Below are 27347 nucleotides of genomic sequence, written 5' to 3'. Positions count from 1 at the left end.
AGGAGACAAAAGACAGAGAGCCTGAATCCCTGGTGGACGGATCAGCACCGAGGACAGAGGCCCTACTATGCACCTTTCCGGATGCCCAGGCCGCTGGCAAACGTCATTCTCCGACCCCAGAGGCCCTCTGCGTCCTCCAGGGGCCCCACTCCCAGCCCCTCCCTCCCCCAAAGACCACCATTTTCCCTGCAGGTCCATCTCCAGGCATCAGTAGGTACAAAAATGGAGAATGGCAGGGAAGACCAGGGAAGACCAGGGAGGGTAGGGGCGGGCAGAATGAGGAGGGGGAGGCACGGCCCGAGGAGGGGTCTGGGGTCCCAGATGGGGTTTCCGCACGCTACCCACGCCCCCCACCCCTGTCTGTCGCACCGACCTGGGCCTATCCTTGTGGTCTCCTCCTCCTCCCGATTCTCGCCGCCGCGACACTCAGCGCCTCAGACCTGCAGACGGCGGGGTCGGGGAGAGGGGCGGCTGCAGCCCCGGGGTCCGCGCTGCCTCCACGCCCCCACCGGCCCCGCCCCGCGGCCCCGCCGCCCCGCCGTCCTGCATGGACCCCTTCCCGCGGCCCTCGCCTGCGCCTGGGTCCCGGCCCTCAGCCGCCGTGTCCCCCGCCGACCACCAGGAGCTAGGGGCAGGGCCGGGGCTGTCGAAGAAGCCGGCGCCGCGCAGGGGAGCGGGTGTCCGGGGGGCTGTAGCCTGGGGGCCAAGGGGCAGGCCAGCCACCGCCCCCCGGGGCGCCCACCTGTGGGCCCCTGGGTTGCCACCCGCGGCGGCTCTCTGTTGCTCCGCCTCGGGGCGCCCATGCCCGCGGTGGGCGGCTGCACCAGGCAGCTCTCCCTCGCCAACCCTAGGGACCCCGCTCGGGCCCCTCACCTGCCGCCCTGCAGTCTCCTGCTCTCCCTGGCTGCCCCTGGACCGCAAGCCCTGAGGGTACAGGTAGCACCGAGATCCTGCCTGACTCTCAAGCTGGAAAGGAGAGATGGAAGCAGAGCTTGCAGATGACATTAGGCTTTCGTCACTGCAATGGCCCCACCTCCATCCCGCGCCCCCTCCTGCCCCTTGGAGTTAGGCGGGGCTTATCGGCCCGACCTCCTCCCACTCACCCTCTCTCCAAGTCCCTTTTAAGGTCACTAGCCTGGGATCTACCACCCTCTCTTGTGTATTCCTGCGCCTCTCTGCTAGGGAAGGGCAGTATCTTCTCAGGGGCAGTTGGCCATTCCTACTTCCCTTAATTCTGCTCCCAAGATTCCCCCTCCCCTCATTACCAGAGCTGAAGCACAGAAGTTAAGGGGATGCAAAAAAAACAAAAACAAAAGCCCAGGATTCAGGAGAAGCAATATTTTAAGGCAATTTTAAAATTGATACAATTAATGCAAGAAAATCTGATGAGCAAGATGTCAAAATTTTAAATGCAAAGAGCATCTGCCCTACCCACCTCATTCCCAAACTGAGATCCTTCTTGCTCCCAAAACCCAGTTTTCTGGACACCAGAATTCCCGGGGGGTGGGGGGAAAGTGGCAACAGAAAATGAGTCAGTGAGAGTAATATTTTTTCCTAATTCTTCTTAGTACCAGTCTGATTTGTTCCTTTTTTTTTTTTGACTAAAAAAATGCATTTTCTTCATAATTTCCAGTACCTTTATTTTAACTTTGTATTATAGGAAATTCCAAACACATGTAAAAATAGGATAGTATAATATAAATCCATGTACTTATTACCTAGCTTCTACAATTAACTAATGGCCAACATTGTTTCATCTATGTTCTCACCTACTGCCCACCCTTAGATGATATTTTTCAAGCAAATTCTAAACTTAACATCACTTTGGGCAAAAATTTAAAAGTGTATATTTACAAGATGAGAACATTCTTTTTTTTTTTTTTGACAGGCAAGTGGATAGTGAGAGAGAGAGAGAGAAAGGTCTTCCTTTTGCCGTTGGTTCACACTCCAATGGCTGCCGCGGCCAGCGCACCGCGCTGATCCAAAGCCAGGAGCCAGGTGCTTCTCCTGGTCTCCCATGCGGTTGCAGGGCCCAAGGACTTGGGCCATCCTCCACTGCCTTCCTGGGCCATAGCAGAGAGCTGGCCTGGAAGAGGGGCAACCAGGATAGAATCCGGCACCCCGACCGGGACTAGAACCCGGTGTGCCGGCGCCACAAGGCAGAGGATTAGCCTGTTAAGCCACAGCACTGGCAAGAGAACATTCTTTTTAAATAAAGCCACAATACTGGTAACACACCTAATAGTTAACAATTCTTTGATGTCATTCTATGTCCAATTCTTATTCAAATTCCCAAGTCATAATATTAATGTGTTGCAGTCGGATAGAAAAATACCTTCAAATGTTCTATTGCACAATAGTACAATGATAGTGAACAATTAATTGAATATTTCAAAAATAGCTAGTAAAAGGGATTTGAATGTTCCCAACACAAATAAATGATAAATATGTGAGGTGATGGACATGCCAAATACTTCTGATCATTATACATTGTACCTATACATATATTAAAATGTCACACCGTGCTCCATTATGTACAATTACTATGTATACATTAAAAATTAAAAAGATAACAAAAAAGATCCACACATTTAGATTGATTGCTATATCACTTACATTTTTTTGATATATAGGTTCTTTTTTAAAAAATTGATCTTTTTTAAAAAGATTTATTTATGTATTTGAAAGTCAGAGTTACACAGAGAAGGAGAGGTAGAAAGAGAGCTTCCATCCACTGGTTCACTCCCCAATTGGCTGCAACAGTTGGAGCTGTGCCGATCCGAAGCCAGAAGCCAGGAGCTTCTTCCAGGTCTCCCACGCGGGTGCAGGGGCCCAAGGACTTGGGCCATCTTCTACTGCTTTCCCAGGCCATAGCAGAAAGCTGGATCGGAAGTGGAGCAGCTGGGTCTTGAACTGGCGCCCATGTGGGATGCCGTCACTGCAGGCGGTGACTTTACCTGCTACACCACAGTGCTGGCCCCTGATAGATAGGTTCTTACTTGTAAATTTTCCCTTCAGTGTAATTGTTGATGAAACAGAGATGTTTGTCCTATATTTTCTCAGTCTGGATCTTGGTGGCATCATCATCAATATATGCCTCCTCACTGTTTCCTATAAAATGGTAGTAATTTCTAGCAAAGCTTGATTGGGATGAGGTTAAATTTCAATTCATTGTGTGTCCCTCTCCACTGGATTCAGCCACTAGGGACAGAGCATACCATGCTGATTCAGAATTGCCCAACTGCTTTATAAATATTTATTTATATTACTTTTTTTAAATTTTTTGACAGGCAGAGTTAGAGAGAGAGACAGAGAGAAAGGTCTTCCTTTTCCATTGGTTCATCCCCGAAATGGCCGCTACAGCCAGTGCGCTGCGGCTGGCGCACTGTGCCTATCCGAAGCTAGGAGCCAGGTGCTTCCTCCTGGTCTCCCATGTGGGTGCAGGGCCCAGCACTTGGGCCAACCTCCACTGCCTTCCTGGGCCACAGCAGAGAGCTGGACTGGAAGAGGAGCTATCGGGACAGAATCTGGCGCCCCAACCGGGACTAGAACCCGGGGTGCCGGTGCCACAGATGGAGGATTAGCCAAGTGAGCCGCGGCACTGGCCTATTTATATTAATTTTATTTGTAAAGGAGAGAGAGCGAGAGCAAGAGAGAATGAGAATGAATGAGAGAATCTTCTATGAGCTGATTCATTCCCCCAAATGAAATGGCCACAACAGCTGGGGCTGGGCCAGGATGAAGCCACAAGCCAGTAACACCAACCGGGTCTCCCACATGGGTAAAAGGGACCCAAGTACTTGGGTCATCACCTACTGCTTTCCCACATGCATTAGCAGGAATGCTGGATTGGAAGTGGGGTAGCTGAGACTTGAACTGGCACTCTGATATGGGTTGCAGGCATCCCAAGTGGTGGTTTAACTTCCTGTTCCACAATAACTACCCCAAATATAAACATTTTGAAAACAGAAAAAAAGCTTATGGAATAAGGATGTAAAGAAAAACTTTGTACAGTTATTTAATATCTCCATGTTTTAAGCTAAGCGTTATTTTAGGAGTCCAAAAGTAAAAAGTTTATAATGTAGAAAAGGTATAGTAAAGCTATTTAATTTATTATTGAAGTATATATAAAATAAATTTAGTGCAGGCTAAGTGCACAATGTGGAGTTTATATTAGTGTACAGTAATATTCTAAGACCTTCACACTCACTGATTTACCTAATCAGAACAACTTCCAGTGCTGTAAGCTCCATTCATGGTAAGTGCTCTGTATAGGTGGCCATTTTCACCTTTCCTATGTTTAGATACAGAAACATTCACTAGTATGCTAATAATTTATGGAACCACATTTTTGTTGATTGACATTGTGGTGGTTGCATGACTCATTTTTACATCAGTGCTTCTATGGACTTCCTTTTATTTACATATTTCCCAGATTACTCAACTCTTTTGTAGGCTAAATTTCAAGAGGTAAAATGGCCATATCTAATGAAGTAGGGGCTTTACTCTTTAGCTGAAATAATGCTTTTCTTTAGAAAGGCTTATCATATAGCTAGAATTTTAATACAAAAAAGTACAGAATGCAGAAAAATGTAAATAAGGATACAAAAATACTCATAAATCCCACTTTGCTCTCTCATAATAACTTGTCCTCTAGGGGTTCAAAGGCATTTATTAGAGAAAAGCCAGTTTACTTCATTCTGGGAGGTTAATTAAAACAACACCACTAGGGAGAGGAAACCCAATAGTGAAATGAAAGATTCCTGTAGTGAGTGTTAATAACTGAGTAGGTATTGCAATCTATTTAGAAAACAGCTTTGCTCTGTGAAAACTAATGTTGCTGAACTCAGGACCCATATATCTTTGATATCTTACAGGAAAAATTGATTAGAATCAGCACTTAGAACACTAGAGAACTTTGCATAAGACTGGTGCTCAAACAGCTGGGAGAATGACAAGAGGGAGTCTTTGCAGGAGCTAGTAATGTTTTACACCTGGATCAGGGTAGTAGTTACATGGTGGCTAATGAAAACTTATGCTGTTGGACTAAAGCCCTATACTGTCATGATATCCCACGATTCAAGAGATTACGGGTTCAGCTAAGGATTTGCACTTTGTAGGATGAATAGAAATCCATCCATCCATCCATCCTCCCTCCCTCCCTCTCTCTCTTTCCTCTTCATTCTTCATTCTTTCTTTCTGTTTAAGTCAGTATTAGAGAGAGAGAGAGAGAGAGAGAGAGAGATCTTCCATCTGCTGGTTCACTCCCCAAATGGATACAATGTCCACGGCTGGGCCAGCCCAAAGCCAGGAGCTTCATCCAGGGCTCTCACATGAGTGGCAGAGGCCAAACACTTGGGTCGTCTTTCACTGCTTTTCCAGGCCCGTTATCAGGGAGCTGGATCAGAAGTGGAGCAGCTGGGATACAAACCAGTGCCCATATGGGATGCCAGTGTCACAGGTGGTAGCTCAATCTACTATGCCACAATGCCAGCCCCAGTAGAAATTTCAAACTGCTAACAGTTTGCATTCCCTTCAGTATGGGATTGGAAACTTTGGGTAAAGTCCATAAATCCTCTCACATCAAATTTGAAACATTTGATCATCTCAAGGCGAAAACTATGGTAATGGACTTTCTAGGCCTAATGATAGGTTAAGAAATTACTTTGGAATATTTCAGTTCAGACTTTGATATTTGCTCCTCTTTCCTATCACTAACACCACCTGAAATATGACATCCCACCCCCAGAGACCTTTCCTTGATTATAAAGCCACTAGTCATCCTTTCTAATCTCCAATGGCACTTCTTTCTTTTTAAAAAACGTTTATTTATTTGAAAGGCAGAGTTAGATAGAAAGAGAGGAAACACACACACACACAGAGCTATCTTCCATCTGCTGGCTCACTCCCCAAATGGCCACAACAGCAAGGGCTGGGGCTGGGCCAGGCCAAAGTCAGGAACCTGGAACTCCATCCAGATCTCCCATGTGGGTGGCAGGACCCCAAGCACTCAAGACACCATTCACTATCTCCAAGGATGCATTAGCAGGAAGGTGGATCAGAAGTGGAGGAGGGGGCCAGCGCTGTTTCGTAGCAGGTGAAGCTGCCACCTGCAGTGCCAGCACCCCATATGGGTGCCGGTTCTAGTCCCAGCTGCTCCACTTCCAATCCAGCTCTCTGATATGGCCTGGGAAATTGGTGGTATGGTCCAATTCCTTGGGCCCCTACACCCGCGTGGGAGACCCGGATGAAGCTCCTGGCTTTGGATCGGCAGCTCCAGCTGTTCCGGCCATCTGGGGAATGAACCAGCAGATGGAAGACCTCCCCCCACCCTGCCTCTGCTTCTCTGTAACTCTGCCTTTCAACTAAATAGAAAATTTTTTTAAAAGATTTATTTATTTTTACTTGAAAGTCAGAGTTACACAGAGAGAGGAAAGGCAGAAAGAGATAGAGAAAGAGAGAGAGGTCTTCCATCCATTGGTTCACTCCCCAATTGGCCTCAATGGCTGGAGCTGTGCCAATCCGAAGCCAGGAGCCAGGAGCTTCTTCCAGGTCTCCCACGTGGGTGCAGGGGCCCAATGTCTTGGGCCATCTTCCACTGCTTTCCCAGGCCTTAGCAGAGAGCTGGATCGGAAGTGGAGCAGCTGGGTCTTGAACTGGCACCCATATGGGATGCCGGCAATGCAGGTGGAGGCTTTACCCACTAAGCCACAGTGCAGGCCCCTAAATAGATAAATCTTTGAAAAAAAAAAAGAAGTGGAGAAGTTGAGAATCGAACTGGCACTCCCATGTGATATTTGGGCATCACAAGTGGCAGTTTAACTTGCTGCACCACAGCACTTTTTTTTGTTAAGATTTTTCTGACAGTCCCCAATCCCAGCATTGGAAGGACTGTTATATTAGTCTGGATTCTTCAGAAAAACAGCATCAATAATAATATCTATCTATCTATCTATCTATCTATCTGCCTACCTACCTACCTATCCACCCACCTACCTACCTATCTACCTATCATCTCTCTGTCTAGATATACCTAGACAGATAGAGGTACAAAAAGAAACTTTATTAAAAGGAATTGGATCACACAATCACAGAAGCTGAGAAGTTCCAAGATTTGTTGTCAGCAAGCTGGAAACCCAAAGAGCTAATAGCATAGTTCCAGTCTGAGTCTGAAGGCCTGAGATGCAAGAGAACCTGTGATGTAAGTTCCAGTCTAAGTCCCTGTGTGAAGGCAAAAGATCAATGTTTTAGCTTGACGACAGGCAGAGTGAAAGAAATCCTTCTTACTTAGCCTTTCATTCTATGCAGGCCTTCAATGGATTGGATGAGACCCACTCATTTTAGGGAGGGCAATTTGTTTTACTTTATCAATTCAGATATTAATCTCATTCAGAAATATCATCACAAATGCATCTGGAAATAATGTTTAAGTAAATGCCTGGTCATCCTGTGGCCCAGTCAACATGAAACATAAAATTAATCCTTACAACACACTATGCTCTGTCCACTTGTCCTAACAAATGGTTCGGAAAGTAGGTAGTGTGAGGACTGCAAAGAAAAGTGCTAAATATCACTCAGTTACAAATCTGAGTCATGGGTGCATTGAGTCACAAATCATTTTCTATTGTTCACATACAGATACATATGTTTATCATATTTCACTTCAAAATGGTAACATAAAGAATGTGGGTAATGCATGGGAGACCAGGAGAAGCACCTGGCTCCTGGCTTCAGATCAGCATGATGCGCCGGCTGCAGTGGCCATTGGAGGGTGAACCAATGGCAAAAAGGAAGACCTTTCTCTCTGTCTCTCTCTCTCACTATCCACTCTGCCTGTCAAAAAAAAAAGTGGGTAAACAGACACTGCCATACAATGCATGTGAAAATTTAAATTGTCATAATCTTTATGAAAGTACTACTGAAAAATAAAAACTTTTTGGACTCCTTCACCAACCTTCTGACCTAGAATCTCAAGGACACAGATCCAGAATTCTGAGTGTTTAGCATATACCTTGGTTTACTATTAGGTAAGGACGGATTTGCGAAATACTGGTCAGATGAGATTGGTAAAATACTAAAACATTTGCCAGCACTGGGAGGGAAGGTGTAATGTACAGAGATATATCTTCACTATATCACTGTGTAAGAAGAAAAAAGTAAATTAATAGAGAACTAAATAAAAGTTGTGGTACATTTATGTAACTGAACACTATGCACAGCTGAAATGAATGGTCTATATCTTCATAGAGTAAAATGGGTGGATCCCTTAACTATACAAAAAAGTTGAAAATACAATTTACTATTAAACCATTGTCAAAATGTTTACATGTCCAAAAGTAATTCTCTATGTTTTTAGTGGATATACACATATCTAGTAAAACTATAAAAACATGCACATCAACTTAAGAGCATGGTCATCTCTGGGGAAAAGTAAGAGGAGAATGAAAAGGGAGACAATTCAGCCATATTTATGTCATATAATTATTAAAAAATTCAATGCATTAGTCCTTACACATTGCAAAGAATGAAGTGGTTGTATTTTTAATGACACAAATGACAGCCAAAACTATTTTTAAATGAAAAATAAGTTTCAGATCAGGATGCATCATGCAATTCCATTAAGCATAATCCTAAACATGATACATGTGTTTTGGATATGCACAGTAAAAATCATTTAGGTCTACACACTAACTTGCTTCACTTTACAATATTATTATCTATTGCTGAATATCAAATAATGCTCCAAAATAGTAAGTTAAAACAGCAATATAATCATTATTACTGATGTTATTGCTATCATCATCATCATTATCTCAAGTTTGTGTGGGTTCATTGGGTTCAGTTGGGTGTTTCCCCCATGGCATTTCTCATGAATTTACCTTTAGATTGCAGGTGGAACTGCTGGCATCTGAAGGTTTGAATAGGCTGGTTATCATGGCAGTGTATGTTGCCCGTTGACTGGGAGCTCAGCTGGACTGTTGACAAAAGTGTCAACATTAAACTAAGGTGTTATCTACTGTCATGTAACAAACCATAACAATATTTGGGGTGGCTAACGCCTTTCATGATCTTGTGGGTTGACTAAGCTCAGCTGAACAATTCTTTTCTTCCATGTGGTTTTTGTTTGGGTATGTAGCAATTTGGAGGCTCAATTGATGGAATATTAAGGGTGACTCACCCACGAAGTTGGCAACTACTGCTGGAATAATTCTGATATGCTTAATGAGTACATTTCTGACAGCAACAGAATTAGAAAACACAGACAGGAATACTGCATATATTGCTAATCCCTTTTCATGTTTCACATAATACTATATACAAAAATACAAAACATAGTTCTACATGACCAGGTATAAAATTACATCTTTCTTTTAAAATGGTTTTATGGTGCTCTGATATGTCTATGTATTCTTATGTGTTCAACCAGACCCTCTAGAGATAGACATTTAGGACGAATCCATATGCCCTGGGTTAAAAGGGGCACAGTGATGAACAAAACAGTGCTTATATTCTTTTGCGGTGTGTGCAGAGGGAAGATCATTACAAAATGGATGATAAGCCCAGTGAAGTGAGAGACTTCCTTGTCCAGAGTAGGTAGAATCCATAAGTGGCTACTCCATGGAATTCTGTTTTGAGCTTTGGGATTCAAGGCTGGGCCTTCCCTAAGGAGGCTAATCCCTGGGGATAAAGGAAAGAACACAGCTAAATCAGTAAGTAAATAGCCTGCTTGTTAATCTTTTAAAATTATTTTAAAAAGATGTATATATGGGGGCTGGTGCTGTGGTAGGTATAGCCACCACCTGCAGTGCCGGCATCCCCAATGGGCACTGGTTCTACTCCCGGCTGCTCCACTTCTGACCCATCTCTCTGCTATGGCCTGGGAAAGCAGCAGAAGATGGCCCCAGTTTTTGGGCCCTTGCAACCACGTGGGAAACCCAGAAGAAGCTCCTGGCTTTGAATTGGCACAGCTCTGGCCGTTGCGGCCAATTGGGGAGTGAACCAGTGGATGGAAGACCTCTTTCTGCCTCTCCTCTCTCTGTGTAACTCTGACTTTCAAATAAATCAATCTTAAAAAAGATGTATGTATGTATTTGATATGTATTTGAAAGACAGAATTGCAGACACACACACACAGTCTCCATCTGCTGGTTCACATCCCAAATGGCTGCACTTTTCAGGGCTGGCCTAGGTGGAAGCCAGGAGCCTGGAACATCATCTAGATCTTCCATGTGAGTGGCAGGGGCCCAAGCTGAGCCATCTTCTGCTGCTTTCCCAGGCACGTTAGCAGGGAGCTGAACCGGAAGTGCAGCAATTGGGACACAAACTGGGAATTCTGGGCTTTTCCATGTATCTGAGCACTCTTAAGTTCATATGTTGGAAGTTCCTTAGTACCTATTTTGGCCCAGCTTCCCCTCTCAAGCCATACCCTTTTCTTATACAACATCTCATCTACACCTGTCAAATGCTATCCATACTCATATAATTCCTATATTTCCCTCATTCTCTGACTTAAATATTTGTTGCATTTTCCAGGTTACCCCTGGAGTATACACAGACATCAAAAAAATTAAGGTAGCTCATCATGGGTGGTGTTGTGGCACAGTAGGTTAAGCTGCCACTTATCACATATCACAGTGCTTGGTTTGAATCCCAGCTACTCTGCTTCTACTTCTGATCCAGATTCCTGGTAACATGCCTGGAAGTCAGCAAGTGACGGCTCAAGTACTTGAGTCCCCACCTCTCATTTTGGAAACACGGATGGGGTTCATAGATCCTGGCTTCAGGCTGGCCTAGCCCTAGCTCTTGTGGGAATGTGGTGAGAGAACCAGTGCATGGAAGCACTCTCTCCCTCTCTCCCCTCCTCATTCCCCTCTCCCTGTCATTCTGCCTTTCAAATCAATCAATCAATCAGTTCACCAATCCAACTTTACAAATGGATGGCCCATTCATGTATCCGCCAAAAAGGATCCATGTGTTGCTCATCCTGATTAAAATAACTTCCTAACAAAAATAAATAAATAACAAGGGATGGTACTGTGGCACAGTGGGTTATGCTGTGGCCTGCAGTGCCAGCATCTCATATGGGCACAGGTTCAAACAAACAGCAAAACAAAGAAAACAACACACTCCCACTGTCTGCCGCCAGGTGGTTCTAATGCTCAGCCAGGCTTGGGAACCATTGACATGCATATGAACATCCAGAGTTTCTGGCACAAGATCCATGGCTCTCAATCAGAAACTCAGCTCTTCCCTCTCAAAGTCCTACACAATCCCTGTAAACACTGGACAGTCTTTCAGTTACATCACACATTGGCACATTCTCACCACTACGCCATTGATTCATCCTGTGATGCCTTTATATATCTCCCCTGACTACTAAAACCCTATTCATCCTGAAAGTCTCCATTCAAATGCTACCTATTTTTTGAAGCCTTCTGCAATGACCATGAAGGAACAGTGTCTAAGTTCTAATTGAATGCTTCACTTGAGTTTCTAGAGGAACATATATTCCCCTCTTCCTACTTTTAGAGACATTTTTAGTAAACAAGACTGAATATTCTTCACAGGCAAGTGTTGAATGTTGAATCAGCCTTGCATATCTTGACTACATCCCAGCTGATCATAGTGTATAATTCTTTGTCTATATTATTTAAATTATTTATTCAGAAGGGAGAGCAAGCAAGATAGATACAGATGGATAGATTGATAGATCTTCTATTGGCTGGTTCACTCTTAAAATGACCTGAACAGCTGGGGCTAGGCCAGGCTGAAGCCAGGAGCTGAAAACTTAATCAGAGTCTCCCAAGTGGATGGCAGCAGCCTAAGTACTGGAGCCATCATCTGCTGCCTCCCAAGGTTTGCATTAGAAAGAAGCTTGATTTGAAAGCAGAGTCAGGGGGCTGGTGCCCTGGTGCAGGTTAATCCTCTGCCTGCGGTGCCGGCATCCCATATGGGCACCAGTTCTAGTCCCGGCTGCCCCTCTTCCAATCCAGCTCTCTGCTGTGGCCTGGGAAAGCAGTAGAGGATGGCCCAAGTCCTTGGGCCCCTGCACCCACATGGGAGACCCAGAAGAAACTCCTGGCTCCTGGCTTCAGTTCAGCTCAGCTCTGGCTATCACGGTCATCTGGGGAGTGAACCAGCAGATGGAAGACTTTTCAGTATCTGTCTTTTCCTCTCACTGTCTGTAACTCTACCTCTCAACTAAATAAATAAAATCTTAAAAAAAAAAAGAAAGCAGAGCCAGGACTTGAACCCAGGTACACTAATATGGGAGTCAGGCATCCCAAGAAACATCTTAACCTCTATGTCAAATGTCCACCCAAATAATTTTAACATTGTTGAATTTTATTAATATTTTTGAAGATTTTTCTATGTTTGTGAGATATAATTGGTCTGAAGGATTCCTTTTTAGTAATGTCTTTACCTATTTTTCATTAATTAATTAATTAGAGAGGGAGAGGAAGACAGCATGCTCCCATATACTGGTTCACTTTCCAAGTGTTTGCAACAAAACTAGCTGGGGCCAAAGCCACGAGCCAGGAAATCAATCTAGTTTTCCCATTTGGGTGGCAGGAACCACTACTTGAGCCATCACTGCTGCCTCCCAGGGTCTGTGTTAGCAGGAAGCTGAAGTCAGGAACCAGAGCCAGAAAATGAACCTAGGTACTCCAATGTGGGAGGTGGACATCTTTATCAGTAGGCTAAACACACCCCTGCTAAACACATTATACTAATATAATGCTGGCTGCTGCCTGTCAAAAAAAAAAAGTAATTTAGAAGTATTCCATCTGATTCTGCTTTCTGGAAGACATAATCAATAAATGATATAGTTTCTTCCTTTCAAAGCTAGTAAAAATCACCAGTGAACTTAGTCTGGTGCTTTTGGAAGGTTATTAGTTATTAATTCAATTCACTTAATAAATATAGGCTTATTCAGATGATCTGTCCGTGTGATTTTCAGTACATTGTGCCTGAATCAGTCCGCTTCATTTGGGTTATCATATTTGTGGGTGTAGAGTTGGTCATATTTCTTTATTGCCTTATGAATGTCCATGGATCAGTAGCAATGGCTCCACTTTCATTTATGATATTGATAATTTTGTCTTCTTAGTTAACCTAGGTAAAAGCATATCAATTTAATGATATTTTCAAAGGTTAGCTTTTGCTTTCATTGATTTTTCTCTACTGGTTTCCTACTTATACGTTCACTATATCTTCTCTAATTGTTATTGTTTCTTTTGCTCACTTTGGATGTAATTTCCACTTATCTTTCTATATGGAAGCATAGATGACTGATTTTATTTTTAAACTGTTTTTAAAGATTTATTTATTTTAAAGGCAATTAGAGAGAGAGAGAAGAGACAAAGGAGAGGCAGAGGAGATCTTCCATCTGCTGGTTCAGTCCCCAGCTTAAGGACTGACTCCTTTGAGATAGATCCTGGGTTGTGTTATGTCTTCATTGGCAATCACCTCCCTTCTGTTGATGATGGTGATGTTGGGATGAAATCCTGCCCTGTGGACTAAGAGGCCTGGGTGTGGCCACCACGTGGATGGTCTGTTCGTAAGCTGTGGAACTGCATCCAGGAAGCAGCATAAGCTCTTGTCCCTTGAGAGGGCACTTGACCACCAAGCTGCTCACATGTGCACACCTATGGCAGGGAGGGTGTTTCATACTGCATCCCATCTTAATCCTCACAGTGCTGCCCAGGACAACCACCATCCCCATTCCTTGGACCAGGGAACAGAAATTCAACATTAGGTAACTTGATCTCAGAAAACCACCTCAGGAATTAATGCCAGGATTCAAAGCCTGAAACTACTCAAAAGACCCTGTGAGCTGATAATTTTATATAATGCAAAGCATTGCTATTCAGTTGTTCTTGAAACAATGTTTTAGGAATTTTAAAAATTAATTAATTAAAGAGAGAGAGAAAGATCTCCCATCTGGTGGTTCACTCCCCAAATGCCTGCAACAGTTGGGACTGGGCCAGGCCAAAGCTGGGAGCCTGGAACTCAATTCAGACCAACCTACGTGAAACATAGCCTGCTGCCTCCCAGTGTGTATACTGGGAAAGATCTGGGATTGAGGGTGGAGCTAGGACCCTCTGATATGGACATGAGTATCTTAACCACTAGGCTACTCACCACTGTAGTATTTTTTTTTTGACAGGCAGAGTAGACAGTGAGAGAGAGAGACAGAGAGAAAGGTCTTCCTTTTCCGTTGGTTCATCCCCTAATGGCCACTGCGGCCGGTGCACTGCGCTGATCCAAAGCCAGGAGCCAGGTGCTTCCTCCTGGTCTCCCATGCGGGTGCAGGGCCCAGGGACTTGGGCCATCCTCCACTGCCTTCCTTCCCAGGCCACAGCAGAGAGCGGGACTGGAAGAGGAGCAACCGGGACAGATCCGGCGCCCTGACCAGGACTAGAACCTGGGGTGCCGGTGCCACAGGCAGAGGATTAGCCTATTGAGCCGTGGCGCCGGCTGTAGTACTTTTGAAACACTAAAAATACAAAGTATCAAATGATACCCGCACAAAAAATTGTAAAAGATGTGTGGACATATGGAAGAAATTAATTGGAATTGTCCTACAATTATTATATTAATTAATATATTATTAATTAATATATTATTAATATAGGTCAATGATATCAAGGGAGAATGCACATAGGCATTATCAATTAAACTTCCCAAATGGGACAATTAAACTTCCCCAAAGAGGACAAAATCCTCTTGCTTGCTATTTTAAAATATATAATTATTTGTTATCAACCATAGTTACCATACTGTGCTATAATACCCTAAGTAAACATAATTATCGTCAATTTAAAAAGTCTAAATGTGATCAAATATTGCTCCCAAATTAAATATATGTGTGTTGTAATACAATCATTACAAAGAGATCCAATATCTGTCTGATTTGCCACTTGTGCCAGCCTCTATGTTTGGCATAGCTATTAAGATGCCGGTTAGGACATTCATGTCCACATCAGAGCACCTGGGTTTGATGCCTGGGTCTGGCTCCTGGCTCCAGCTTCCTGCTAATTTAGATCCTGGGAGGCAGCAGTGAAAGCTCAAGTAGTTGGTTTCCTGTAACCCATGTGGGAGACCTGGATTGAGTTCCCAGCTCCCTGCTTTGGACCCTGACCATTGTGGGCATTTGGGGAGTGAATCATAGGATAGGGCAGTGTGCTCATGCTCCCTTGGTCACTTGCTTTCTCTTTCTCCGCCTTTCAAATAAGGAAACTTAAAAAATTTAAAACTTCAAAACATGCCAAATTCACTAAATAAATCATATTAAATAAGAGTGCCATAAAATATAATGTTAAAATATAATCCAATTATATAAAATGAATGTATGTATATGATTAAATATGAGTTAATGGATTATATACAGAGTAAAATATGGAGAACAGGCACTAATAAATTAACGCATTCTGGGGCTGGCACTGTGACGCAGCAGGTTAACGCCCTGGCCTGAAGTGCCAGCATCCCATACGGGCGCCGGTTCTAGTCCTGGATGCTTCTCTTCCGAATGAATCTAGGGTTGTTACTGGTGTGTGGAAAATACTGGATCTTGGCCTGCAGGAATAACATTAATTTACCACTCTCACTCTGCAAATACTACACCCTTTTCCATCCCCGTACCCTTTCTCTAGCTCTCTAGTTGAGGCTTTCAGACCTGTAATCTGACTTGATGACCAAGTCATATCTTTCTTCTTTTTCCTTTTTTTTTTTAAAGCAGAGTTATGGAGGTAAGAGTCAGGGTGGGTAAAGATCTTCTATCTGCTGGTTCACTCCCCAAAAATAGCCACAATGGCAGGGGCTGGGCCAGGCTGAATCAAGAAGCTTCTTTTGGGTCTCTCACATGGGTTCAGGGGCCCAAGTACTTGGGCCATTTGCTGTTGCTTTCCCAGGTGCATTAGCAGGGAGCTGGATTGGAAGTGGAGCAGCTTGGACTTGAACTGGTGCCCACATGGAATGCTTGTATTGCAGGCGGTGGCTTAACCTGCTATTACACAATGCTGGCTCGTTTTTTATCCCTACTGAAAAATCATAATTTCTGTAAACAGAAATAAACTTCCAAGAACACCGTAAAATAGTAATTTTATAGTGTGGCCTCAATTCTCTTTGAATATTTTATGTGCATAAAATACCGAAAGAACATATGTCTAGTTTTTGATCCTGTTTATTCTTGCATCTCATTTATTTATTAATGTTTTGGGGTCTAATGTATGCTAGGCATTGTCAGTCCCATTCTATACCTGTATCACACACTTTCCTTTGCTTGATCTCTATACATGCATACTTGGAAATGTCCACAAGAAGAAAGATGGCTATTAGTGCTCACCCCATGATGTATGACCTCAAAGAGATTCCATTCCAAGCAGGTTTAGTCCAAGCTGGATCTAGAATCCTGGAAGCTCATCATTAATAAAAGAAATGATGCAGTCAAGTGGGGAGAAACTGTTACTTTGGGAAACTGAGGCACCCTGTAATCCACACCAGCATCCTCTTGTAGGATGCTAATTGATACCTTCTGCTCAGACAAGACAGAGAGTGAAGGATGAAGCAACCGTTACATAGTTTCAGTCTTGCCTCCTCTAATTGGCTTCAACTAGAGGTTTTAGGTCTCTTTGGTCTTCCTTAGGCCAGAGTCGTAGATTCCTGAACTAGTTTTGCCATCTGCCTTATTCCTAGGAGTATGGTGCCTCCCATTTAGCTGTCTGAGGACTCCTTCTTAGATAACAAGGAGTTTTTCTTCATATAAGACCTTCTCTACCAGTTAGATGGGGCTGTATCCAGATCTACAAGAGATCGAATAGAGTACAGTTAAGAGTTCTCAAAACAAGCACAAGACCAAAACCTCTATATGAACATCTAATTTGCTCAACTTAGTGAAGTATCTTTCAAAGATGCCATCTTATGTGCTAAAGTGATCATATTAAGTGTGTAATTGATCATATAGATAGGAATAAGTGTCAAAGGGATCACATAAATAAGACCAAGTGTCTGCTAATAACAACAGATAGAATTAAAAATGAGAGGAATGCTCCAACATGGGAAGCAGTTCATACAGCAGACTCATGGAATGACAAATGCCCTGAACAGCACTCTGACCTCAGAATCATCCCTTAAGGCATTCAGATCTGGCTGAAAAACCTATGAGAGCATTTCATGCATGGAAAGCCAAGACACTGTGGCAAAAAATGATCTGCATGAAGGATCTCTGTGAGACCCCAGTGGAAAGAAGGGGCCATCAAAGAAGGAGGTACTTTTCTCTGAAGGGAGGAAAGAACTTCCACTTTGCTTATGGCCTTGTCTAAATACTGACAGAGTTTGTGGACTCAAAAGGCTTCCATTCGCCAGCACCGTGGCTCACTAGGCTAATCCTCCACCTGTGGTGCCGGTACTCTGGGTTCCAGTCCCAGTTGGGGTGCTGGTTCTGTCCCGGTTGCTCCTCTTCCTCTCCAGCTCTCTGCTGTGGCCCGGGAAGGCAGTGCAGGATGGCCCAAGTGCTTGGGCCCTACACCCGCATGGGAGACCAGGAGGAAGCACTTGGCTCATGGCTTCGCATCGACGCGGTGCGCTGGCCGTAGCAGCCATTTGGGGGGTGAACCAACGGAAGGAAGACCTTTCTATCTGTCTCTCTCTATCTAACTCTGCCTGTCAAAAAAAAAAAAAGACTTCCATAACCTTGGCAGCTCATGGAAAGAGCCTTGGGTGATCACTGATGTAATAAATAGAACTGTTAGATCAACAACAGGAGTCACTGTGCATTTACTCCCCATGTAGAACCTCTAACCTTAAGGAGCTGTACTATGAGAATTAACTGAAAAACTTGTTTTCAAACAGTACTTTATACTTTGTATGTCTGTGTGGGTGCAAATTGTAGAAATCTTTACTTAGCATAGAGTTGGTCTTCTGTATATAAAGTTAATTAAAAATGAATCTTAATGAAGAATGAGATGGGAGAGGGAGTAGGAAGTGGGACAGGAGTGGGAGTGGGGGGGCAGGTATGGGGGGAAGTACCACTATATTCCTAAAGCTGTACCTATGAAATCTGCATTCATTAAATAAACTCACATGATAGTCACTTTAAGGGTTTTCTTATACCTGACACATTAGTATGTCCCATATAGTACCTCTTCTTTCTTCTGTCCATAAAATGTACCCTCAGAAATTTATGTATGATATAGTAGGAGAGAAAACTTTTCTAAATATGGCTTAAAATCCAGAAGCAATAGGGAAATGAGCAATATGTTTGATTTCACATAGCCAAAAAATAAAAAAAAGACAAAACAAAACCCAAGAGAAAACCTGAAGTGAAAAATTATAAATTAAGAAAAATACTTATGACTTTCATCACAAACATGGACTATATTTCTAGCATGTAAAGAAAATGAAAAGGTAAAGCCAAAAAACAATCAAACATCTTGCGAAGGAAAAGGGCTATAGATACAAACAGCTTTTCACTGCAGATATTAACCATATAGTTGTCAGTCCCTACCTGAGCTGCTTTTCTGTTACTTCCTTATAGTGTGTTCAAAAAATCTAGCTCTGTGCTTGTTCTCTCTCAAAAAATTCTCAATTCTAAACCTAATTTTTAATAAGAGATGCAAAGAAAGAAAACCTAAAATCTTTCTTATTTACAAAGCCAGTTAGGAATCACATATTCATATGCACTTCTGGTGGTGCTATAATATGGTACAATGCTTTTTCAGGGGATTTGATACAATATAATAAAATTACACAGGTATTTATTCTTGGAACCAGCAATTGCTCTTCTAGAAATCTACCCCCCACCCTAAAAAAATGAAAGAAAACACAAAGGCATAAGCATAAAACCATTCCTGGCAGAACAATTCATAGCAGCAGAAAAGTGAAAACAAAATAGATATCTACTAATAGGAAGCTAGTTGAATAACCTATGGTACACTTATATCTTGGAGTACAATGCAGCTATAAAAAGCAACAATGACTCCCTGTCTATATTGCTATGGAATGGGCTCCAGGATATACTATTAAGTCATAAAGCAAGGTGCAGAAAAAACATATAGGGGCCGGCATTGCAGTGCAGTGGTTGGAGCCGCCATTCGCAACACTGGCATCCCACACTGGAGTGTACGTTTGCGCCCCTGCTGCTTATCTTCCATTTGAGCTCCCTATTAATGTGCCTGAGAGAACAGCTGATGATGGCCCAAATACTTGGGTCCCTGCCACTCATGTGGGAGACCTGTATGGAGTTCCAGTCTCCTGGCTTTGGCCTTGCCCAGTCCTAGCTTTTGCAGTCATTTGGGGAGTGAACAGCAGATGGAAGATCTGTCTGTTTGTTTCTGTCTCAATCTCTGACTCTCTTACTCTATCTCTCTTCCTGTCTCTGTCACTAAATACTAAAAAATAAAATAAAAACTGTATAGAGTTGCTATTGTCAAATATGGTAATGATTAAACACCTGCAGCTATTTTAATTTAACTCAGTTAAAATTAAAGGAAATTAGAGAATAACTCCATCAGAGTAGACACATTTTTGTACTCAATATTTAATTCCTAAATAACACACTCAGATAATTAGTTCCTACTGTGTTGGATAGTACAGATACAGAACACTTCCACCTCTGCTGAAATATATATTGTATTAAATTTGCTCAGTTTTTAAACTGGAAGGTTAAAACAAAAATCTTGTGAAAATGAGTACTTACAAGGAAGCAGATGAGCAGCCCAGGATGGAAGCTGATGATGTATATTCTCTTAAGATATAATCCATATCTATTGACTCTATGTACCGAAAAACTACAATGATGTATCATCTCTCACTTGTTAGAATATCTGTTATCAAAAATATGAAAGATAAAATTTGGCAAGAGTGTGGAGAAAAGGGACCTCTTGTGCACTATTTTTTTTAAAGGGAACCCAGGGGCCATCATATTAAAAATTTTATTTATTTTTATTTTTTTAAAGATTTATTTATTTATTTGAAAGGCAGCATTACAGAGAGAGGTGGAGGCAGAAAGAAAGCTTCTATCCATTGGCTGGACCTGTACCGATCCAAAGTCAGGAGCCAGGAACTTCATCCGGGTCTCCCACGCCGGGGCAGGGGCCTAAGGACTTAGACCATCTTCCACTGCTTTCCCAGGTCATAGCAGAGAGCTATATCAGAAGTGGAGCAGCCGGGTCTTGAACCAGCACCCATATGGGATGCCTGTGCTGCATACGGTGGCTTTATCTGCTATGGCACAGCGCCAGCCCCCCTTGTGCACTATTGATAGGAATGTCAATTAATACAGTTATTATGGAAGAGCATGGAGATTCTTCAGAAAAATAAAAAACAGAATTGCTATATGAGTCAGCAATCCACTTTTAGGAATATATCCAAAGTAAATGAAATCAGTATGCTGAATAAATAACTCCAGTTGGGGCGCCGCCATGGCGCACTAGGTTAATACTCCGCCTGTGGTGCCAGCATCCCATGTGGGTGCCGGGTTCTAGTCCCGGCTGCTCCTCTTCCAGTCCAGCTCTCTGTTGTGGCCTGGGACAGCAGCGGAGGATGGCCCAAGTGGTTGGGCCCCTGCACCTGCATGGGAGACCAGGAAGAGACTCTTGGCTCCTGGCTTCGGATTGGCGTAGCTCTGGACATTGCGGCCATTTGGAGAGTGAACCAACAGAAGGAAGATCTTTCTCTTTGTCTCTCTCTCTCTCACTGTCTGTAAAACTACCTGTCAAATAAATAAATTAAAAAAAAAAAAAAGAAATACCTCCAGTCTCATGTTCACTATAACATAATTCATAATAGTTAAAATTAGGAAGAAACCTACATGCCCATCATCAGATGAACAAATACAGAAATATACAGAAAATGTGGTACGTATACACTAGGGAATATAATTCAGCTTTAAGAAATAAGAGGTAGGGCAGAGCTGAGGTACCTTTCTCTGAAGGGAGGAGAGAACTTCCACTTTGACTATGACCCTATCGGAATAAGATCAAAGTCAGCGAACTCTAAAGGCTTCCATAGCCCTGGCAACTCATGACTAGAGCCTAGGGAGATTACTGACGCCATGAACAGGAGTGTCAAATTGTTAAGTCAGCAACAGAAGTCACTGTGTACTTACATCCCATGTGGGATCTGTCCTTAATGTGTTGTCTAATGTGCAGTGATGCTATAACTAGTACTGAAACAGTATTTTTACACTTTGTATTTCTGCGTGGGTACAAACTGATGAGATCTTTACTAATTATATACTGAATCGATCTTCTGTATATAAAGATAATTGGAAATGAAAAAAAAACCTGGTGTTAAATTGGAAATGGCATAGAAAATTAATTTTTAAAAAAATATATTATGTAGGATCTCTGTCTTTAATGTGCTGTACACTTTTATTTAATGCTATAACTAGTACTCCAACAGTATTCTTTTTCACTTTGTGTTGCTATATGGGGGCAAACTGTTATAATCGTTACTTAATATGTACTAAACTGATCTTCTGTATATAAAGAGAATTGAAAATGAATCATGATGTGATTGGAAGGGGAGAGGGAGCGGGAAAGGGGAGGGTTGTGGGTGGGAGGGAAGTTTTGGGTGGGGGAAGCCATTGTAACCCATAAGCTGTACTTTGGAAATTTATATTCATTAAATAAAAGTTTAATAATAATTAAAAAAAAAAGAAATAAGAGGTAGGGCAGAGCTGTGGTGTAGCTAAGCCTCCACCTGTGGCGCTGGCATCCCAGTTCATATCCTGGCTGCTCCTCTTCTGATCCAGTTCTCTACTATGGCCTGGGAAAGCAGTGGAAGATGGCCCAAGTGGTTGGACCCCTGAACCCACATTGGAGACCCAGAAGAAGCTCCTGGCTCCTGGCTTCAGATTTGCCCAGCTCTGGCCGTTGCAGCCATTTGGGGAGTGAACCAGTGGATTTAAGACCTTTCTCTGTCTTTCCCTCTCTCTGTCTGTAACTAACTCTCAAATAAATAAAATCTTTAGAAAAAAAAGAAATAAGGAAATCTTATGTTTGTAACAACATGGATGAATCCAGGAGACGATAGCCAAGTGAGATAAGCCAGGAAAAGAAAGACAAATATTGCATGATCTCACTTATACTTGGAATCTAAAAATGTTCATACAAAGTAGAGAGTACAATGAATGGGTCATTACCAGAAGCAGGGATGTGGGGGTTGATGATAAAGGAGAGATGTTAACCGAAGGGTACAAAATTTCCTTTAGACACAGTTAATAAGCTTTAGTGATCTATTGCACAGATGCTGACTATGAAGGGTGGGTATTTGGCCTAGCAGTTAAGATGCCAGTTAAGATACTTGCATTCCATATGAGTATTTGGGTTTCATATCTGCTTCTGGCTCCTGACTCTAGCTTCCTAACAATGCAGACCCCAGGGAGGCAGTGGTTATTGCTCAAGTAATTGGGTTCCTGCCACACACATGGGAGACCTGAATTGAATTCCTGACTCCTGGCTTTGGCCTAGGCCCAATTCTGCCCTTGACAGCATTTGGGGAGTGAACCAGCAGCCAGGAACTCTGTCTCTCTCTTGTGGTCTCTCTGCTTCTCAGATAAAAAAAATAAATAATGGAGCCGGTGCCGCGGCTCACTAGGCTGATCCTCTGCCTGTGGCACCGGCACCCTGGGTTCTAGTTCCGGTTGGGGCGCTGGATTCTGTCCCAGTTGCTCCTCTTCCAGTCCAGCTCTCTGCTGTGGCCCAGGATGCAGTGGAGGATGGCCCAAGTGCTTGGGCCCTGCACCCACATGGGAGACCAGGAGGAAGCACCTGGCTCCTGGCTTTGGATCGGCGCAGCGCGCCAGCCATAGTAGCAATTTGGGGGTGAACCAATGGAAAGAAGACCTTTCTTTCTGTCTCTCTCTCTCACTGTCTAACTCTGCCTGTCAAATAAATAAATAAATAAATAAAGGTTACTATAATAAATAATAATGTACTATATATTTCAAAATTATAAAAAGATTAAATTTTAAACGTTTTGTCACAAAAATAAGTATGTGAAGGATTTAATTAGTTCACTTTAGTCATTCCCTAGTATCAATGTATATCAAAACATCACATTGTATCTCCTAAATATAAATAATTGTTTTTTCAAAAGGACTCAAAAGCCAACCTGAAGGAACTCATACTAGCCAATCACGAAACAATGTGACTATCAAAAACATCAGTGAGCAGCCAGCGTTGGGGTGTAGCAGGTTAAGCTGTTGCCTACGACACCAGCATCTGATATAGGTGTTGGTTTGAGTCCTGGCTGCTCCACTTCTGATCCAGCTCTCTGCTAATGCACCTGGGAAAACAGCAGAAGATGGCCCAAGTGCTTGGGCCCCTGCACCCATGTGGGAGACCCAGATAGAATTCCAGGCTCCTGGCTTTGGCCTAGCCCAGCCCTGGCTGATGTGGTCATTTGGGCAAGTGAACCGGTAGATGGAAGTCATCAGATTATAAGTGGATAACTAGTTATTTTTAAAGTTTTTTTTTTAATTTAAAATACAGAAAGAGAGAGATCAATCAATCTTCCACTCACTGGTTCACTCAAATGTCTACAACATCCTGGGACAAGACAGGCCAACTCCAGGAGTCAAGAACTCCATCTGGGTCTCCTACATGGATGGCAAGAATTCATTGCAGGCCATCATCTGATGCCTACTCAGGTACACTAGCCAGAAGCTGGTTTGGAAGCAGAGTTGCTGGGACTTTAATTAGCACTTTGATATGGGATGGTGGTGTTTCAAGTGGCAATTAACCCAGCAGTGCAACTATGCCCAGCCCAAGTACCTCATTTGAAGAAGTGGTGAGATGATGTTGAAGATGAAGGCCACAATGGCAGATCATCCATATGAATTTTTGAGAAAAAATGATCTTGTCTGTGGCTTCAGTGCAGAAGACTAATGATTAATAGCAGAAACAATAACCAACACCACAAACAACTCAATTCATTCAGCTTAAACATTCCTGAATGAAATATTGAAGTTGAGAAAACTTTCTGCTCCATAGGTGCCCAAATTGTTGTGCGAGGATCAGCTACTGACAACAGCAGAGCTTCCAACTAAAGTTTTAAACAAGTGGGATCACTTTGAAGAAATGTTTCTCTTTGAAGGACTGAAACAAAAGGTGAAGCATTGCTTTACCAGTATAATCCTGAAGACAAAGCACAAACAACGAAAGAGGTAGAAGTGGTCCACTCAAAGCAAAAGCAGGCCACTTGGTGGAAAAGCTCATGGCACCAGGCTTTTGGATTATTGAAAACATTTTGAACATTGGCTTTCTTGAAGGCTATAGAAGAAGAACATATGATTGTTACAAGAGTGTTTTGAAAAAGTTGGCCTAAGCTTTAGCAGACAAATGTCCGGGAATGCTTCATCATAGACTGTGATGATTATTATGTTTTATGTTTTTATAATTACAACATTTTTGGTTTTCCTTAAATGAATAACTTCCAGTACAGAGCAAAATGGACAGTGAAGCATCGTTCCTTTTTAAAAAATATTTATTTGGAAGGCAGAATGACAGAAATAGAGGGATGAAAGGGTAAATGGAGGTGGAGAGGGGGAGATGGACAGGTCCTTTATCTACTGCTTCATTCCCGAAATGGCCATACCCAGGTCTGGGCCAGGCTGAATAAAGGAGCTAGGAACTCATTCTAGTCTCCCACATGGATTTCAGGGACCCAAGCACTCAGGCCACCTTGAACTGGCTGCATCAGGAGTGGAGCAGCCGGGATTCAAACTGGCACCCTGATATGGGATGCTGGCATCACAAGTAGCAGTTTCATGTTCTGCTTCACAATGCTGGCCCCAAGGCATAGTTTCTACCCAGAGAGATACAGTTCTGGTCTACCATTAACTACCAGGGGTTGACATATAGTTAATTAAGTGTCTTTTCCTTCTTCCCAAATGTACTGGTTAGGAGTGTAGACTCTGGAAACCCAGGGATTGCAAACCCTTGGCCTACTATGTAAAAACTTCATGACTAAATACTTTTAGTTTACCTTATGGTCACTAAAATATTTCATATGCATAACAAGGATTATATAGTACTTATAGCGGAAGAAAAAGTTTTAAACACATCGCCATGTGTCATGTGTTTAGCAACAATAAATGATAAGAAATCCTATTATTTAAAATAAATCTACTTCAGACACAGTGGGTTTCTACCTGGGATACTTGGCTCTCTGTGACCTTCAGAGAGTGAATTGACTTATCTATGTCTCAGTTTCCTCTTCTATCAAATAGAGAAAACAATCATCCTTACTTCATGGGTTGTTGCTTTGAGAATTACTTGAGAAACACCTGAAAATCATTAGAAGACAGTGAGGCACACAATAACAGATGAATGAAAGTGAAATGTTCTACAAATACTTGTGTTAGAAGATTTTTGCAGTTTTAAAAGCTTATAGTTTCCATGAGTCTTTAATAAAGCTTAATAATATTAAAATGGATTCCTATTCATCAGCCAATGTAATTTTTAAATCACCGATTTTCATTGTACCCACTATGTACTGACTTAATAATCAACAGTTCTGAGAACATCTAAAAGCACAGAGAACTACTGATCTCAGAAAAGGCACCACATGCCTCCATATGGCTGAACAAAAATCCCAGGGGTCTTCCTTGATTCTGCTTTATCCCCACAGACTCCCCCAGCCAAATACAGTTGTTTCAGGGCCTGCCTACCCTACCAACAGACATGCCCTGTCCAAGAACACCCCACCCTCTGCACACTGAAGCACTGTTTCATCTACCCTCATCCCTCCCTTGCACTGTTGCAATTCTCTTGATGGTCAGCCCCACAAGATGTCTTGTCCCTCTCCAGTTCATTCTCCAGACAACAGCCAATCACCTTCTGGCAACAGAATCAGATCTTGTCACTATCAGACTAACCCTTCATACTTAGAACAAAATCCAAACTCCTGACATGACCCATAGCATGTGGCTCCCATCTGCCTCTTATATTTCACCTCCAACCTGCCTATGTGATGTCTACCAAGCTTGCTATTTCTCTGCTTCTGGGTCAACTAGTGCTATACACACAGTGAAGGGAGACTTAACAAAAAGCAAACTACTTGATCAAGTAATTTCAGCAAGGTGTCAAATAGACACTGAGGCTAACTTGAATAGGCTCTCAATGGCCAATTCTGGGGTAATTTGAGAATCAAAATAAAAAATAAGAATGAGAGGGGCTGGCGCTGTAGCACAGTGGGTTAAAGAAAGCCCTGGCCTGAAGTGCCAGCATCCCATATGGGCACCGGTTCTAGTCCCGGCTGCTCCTCTTCTGATCCAGCTCTCTGCTATGGCCTGGGAAAGCAGTAGGAGAAGGCCCAAGTCCTTGGGCCCCTGCACCAGCGTGGGAGACCTGGAAGAAGCTCCTGGCTCCTGGCTTTGGATCGGCGCAGTTCTGGCCATTGCGGCCATTTGGGGAGTGAACCAGTGGATGAAAGACCTCTCTCTCTGTCTCTACCTCTCTCTGTAACTCTGTCTTTCAAATAAATAAAATAAATCTTTTAAAAAAATAAGAATGAGAATGGGAGAGGGAGGAGGAAGAAAGGTGGGAGTATGGGTGGGAGGGAAGTAGGGTGGGAAGAATCACTATGTTCCTAAATTTGTATATATGAAATGCATGAAGTTTGTATTCCTTAAATAAAATTTAAAAAAAGAGAAAATATAAATATACATAATATTCATATGGCAACCCTTTGTGGAAAATAGTGTATGGATCATTAAGATTAATATATAAATACATAAATAATCGAAATTATTTAAGAAATAAAAATTGGTAAATATTAGGATACAAAAGAATGCCACTTAATAAATATAGGGAAAAGTGACAGAATTAGAAAAGCAACACTTGACAATTCTCATGGCAATAACTGATTCAGGCAAGAATTATAAATGGTTGCTCAGTCTGCAACAAATCTCACAGCAGTCAGCAGGTTACCATGGTAATCATGCTAGCCATGGAAATCTGGGAAAACAAACCAACACCAACTTGTTTTGGTTTCTAATGTGTACTAGGAACTGAATAGGACTGACACATTGCAAGTACTTAATTTCAGTTATTCCTCAAAATAAACACTCTCAGAAGTTTCAGCGGCCAGCGCCACAGCTCAATAGGCTAATCCTCCACCTGCGGCGCTGGCACCCGGGTTCTAGTCCCAGTCGGGGCGCCGGATTCTGTCCCGGTTGCCCCTCTTCCAGGCCAGCTCTCTGCTATGGTCCGGGAGTGCCGTGGAGGATGGCCCAAGTGCTTGGGCCCTGAACGCCATGGGAGACCAGGATAGACACCTGGCTCCTGGCTTCAGATCAGTGCGGTGCGCCTGCTGCAGCGCGCCGGCCACAGCGGCCA

General features: G+C 42.9%; 1 protein-coding gene across 3 annotated transcripts in view; it reads right to left on the bottom strand.

Moving 5' to 3' along the window:
• The window catches only part of BEX4 (brain expressed X-linked 4), a 42097-nt gene that overhangs the window by 558 nt on the left and 14192 nt on the right, over positions 1 to 27347 (bottom strand). The window contains exon 2 of one of the 3 annotated variants that reach the window (XM_062183946.1): positions 374 to 440. The exons of the other annotated variants lie outside the window; for them this stretch is intronic. The gene's annotated coding sequence lies outside the window, so the exon portion shown is untranslated. The remainder of the gene's footprint in view (positions 1 to 373; positions 441 to 27347) is intronic. 3 annotated transcript variants of the gene reach the window in all.

Source organism: Lepus europaeus, chromosome X, assembly GCF_033115175.1.
Source record: "Lepus europaeus isolate LE1 chromosome X, mLepTim1.pri, whole genome shotgun sequence".
NCBI lineage: Eukaryota > Metazoa > Chordata > Mammalia > Lagomorpha > Leporidae > Lepus > Lepus europaeus.
The sequence above is the reverse complement of the archived record's forward strand: the minus strand, read 5'-3'. Positions and strand labels throughout refer to the sequence as shown.